Genomic DNA, 2,500 nt, shown 5'->3' on the forward strand with positions numbered 1-2,500 from the left:
AGGCACCAGTAGCACGTCGAACGAAAGATTAGCACACACAGAGTGATTTTACTACCACACAAACAGATTCATCCCCGCACTGCCAAGGCGAGACCACAACACTGGAACGTTGTCGCAGAGACCTAACAAGGCATCCAAACGCCCTGTCAAGGCCACCACTCGGAAGGGTATTATGTAAGCAACACGGGAACTAAGCAACCATCACCCAAGATCACGCTCAAAGGCCGTCTGGCGCGTTCACCCCTTGCCGTGCTCACTCACGGCCACCCCCCTATATATACATATTGCACAAAGAGCTTGGTGACAGGAACAGACATTGATTTCCCTGAGGATGCATAATTTTTAGTATGCTCGCGACGTCGAGGAAAATCTAGGCCACGGGGCTCATTTTCAGGTCATCGTGTCGAGGAAAATAAAGGCAACGGGGCTAGTTTTCATGTCATCGTTCGAGAAATCAAGGCAACGTGTCGAGGAAAATGAAGGCAACGGGGCTAGTTTTCAGGTCATCGTTCGAGAATTCCAAGGCAACGTGTTGGGGGTGGCCTCATACATGGGTCGTGGGGCTTGGCTTGGCTTGCCCTGTTGGTGCCGATACAGCCTCACGATTCTTAGTTGCCCATCCCACATGCCGGGCACCTATGCGAATGAGACCCCATGGTACCCCCTATATATACATATTGCACAAAGAGCTTGGTGACAGGAACAGACATTGATTTCCCTGATGATGCATAATTTTTGGACACGCAAGACGTCGGGGGGAGGGGACACGGGAGTGGGGCGTCTATGGGGGAGTTTTGGCCTCGTTTTCGTGAAGACCGGGCGCCTTGGCCATGCCTCGAGCGTGCCAGCCTCGAGAGCGTTGGGCGCTAGACACCAAGTGGGGCGCCGGTGGGAAGCAGTCCCATGGTTCCCCTATATATACATATTGCACAAAGAGCTTGGTGACAGGAACAGACATTGATTTGCCCAGGGATGCATAATTTTGCGAATGTGTCCATAACTCGCTCGAATTAATTCGGATTCACACGAAATGTGTAGGGATGCTTTTTATTATAAATGAAAGGCTTTGAAATAAAAAAATGTCATGTTTGGGGCATAAATGTATGTGGCCTATTTTTGGCCATGCCTTGAAGTGTTTGGTTCCCTACTTGTTGATATGTCGCTCAAATCAAGTAGGAATGTCATTGAAACGTTGTGTGGGTCATTGTTAACATAGACGAATGGACTTGAAATGTAATTATATCATGTTCGGGTTTTTTTCCCCTTCGCCTAGTGATAGGCAGGCAGATAAGGCTTTTAGCTATTCATAAGTCGCTTAGATGAACTCGGAAGAACACAGACATAAGTTTGAGTACATCTCAAGCTGTGTTTTGATTTTGGCATGGAATGTGATGTTTTGGTGCCTTAGCTCCGAGCAGTTCGGATTGGAACTAAAACTTCAATTGACTATGTATTAAGTAGGAACTACAACACTTAAACGGACTCGGTTACAACACTTTTCTCCCTTCATCGTTTGACTTGCTTAGAAATCAGCTCATGGTGTGTCAAGGCCCCTTGTTCCTTAGACCGGTGAGGATGGGCTTGGGTCGTTCGTGGGCATGTGTGTGGCAAGATGCCTTGTTCCCTTGGTCGTTCATGGGGTAGTGTGTGGGAAGAAGCCTTGTTCACTTGGTCGTTCATGGGTGTTTGTGTGGAAGTAGCCTTGTTCAGTTGGTCGTTCATGGGTGTTTGTGTGGGAAGTAGCCTTGTTCCCTTGGTCGTTCATGGGGTTGTGTGTGGGAAGAAGGCTTGTTCACTTGGTCGTTCATGGGTGTTTGTGTGGGAAGGTGCTTTTTTCCCTTGGTCGTTCATGGGGTAGTGTGTGGGAAGAAGCCTTGTTCACTTGGTCGTTCATGGGTGTTTGTGTGGGAAGTAGCCTTGTTCAGTTGGTCGTTCATGGGTGTTTGTGTGGGAAGTAGCCTTGTTTCCCTTGGTCGTTCATGGGGTTGTGTATGGGAAGAAGCCTTGTTCACTTGGTCGTTCATGGGTGTTTGTGTGGGAAGGTGCTTTTTTCCCTTGGTCGTTCATGGCCTTGTTCCCTTGGTCGTTCATGGGCATGTGTGTGGCAAGGTGTCTTGTTCCCTTGGTCGTTCATGGGCGTGTGTGTTGCAAGGTGCCTTGTTCCCTTGGTCGTTCATGGGCGTGTGTGTGGCAAGGTGCCTTGTTCCCTTGGTCGTTCATGGGCATGTGTGTGGCAAGGTGCCTTGTTCCATTGGTCGTTCATGGCCTTGTTCCCTTGGTCGTTCATGGGCGTGTGTGTTGCAAGGTGCCTTGTTCCCTTGGTCGTTCATGGGCATGTGTGTGGCAAGGTGCCTTGTTCCATTGGTCGTTCATGGCCTTGTTCCCTTGGTCGTTCATGGGCATGTGTGTGGCAAGGTGCCTTGTTCCCTTGGTCGTTCATGGGCATGTGTGTTGCAAGGTGCCTTGTTCCTTTGGTCGCTCATAGGCATGTGAGTGGCAA

This window comes from Lactuca virosa, unplaced genomic scaffold, assembly GCF_052849685.1.
Source record: "Lactuca virosa cultivar CGN04683 unplaced genomic scaffold, Lactuca_virosa_CGN04683_v6 scaffold_73, whole genome shotgun sequence".
In the NCBI taxonomy this organism is placed as follows: domain Eukaryota; kingdom Viridiplantae; phylum Streptophyta; class Magnoliopsida; order Asterales; family Asteraceae; genus Lactuca; species Lactuca virosa.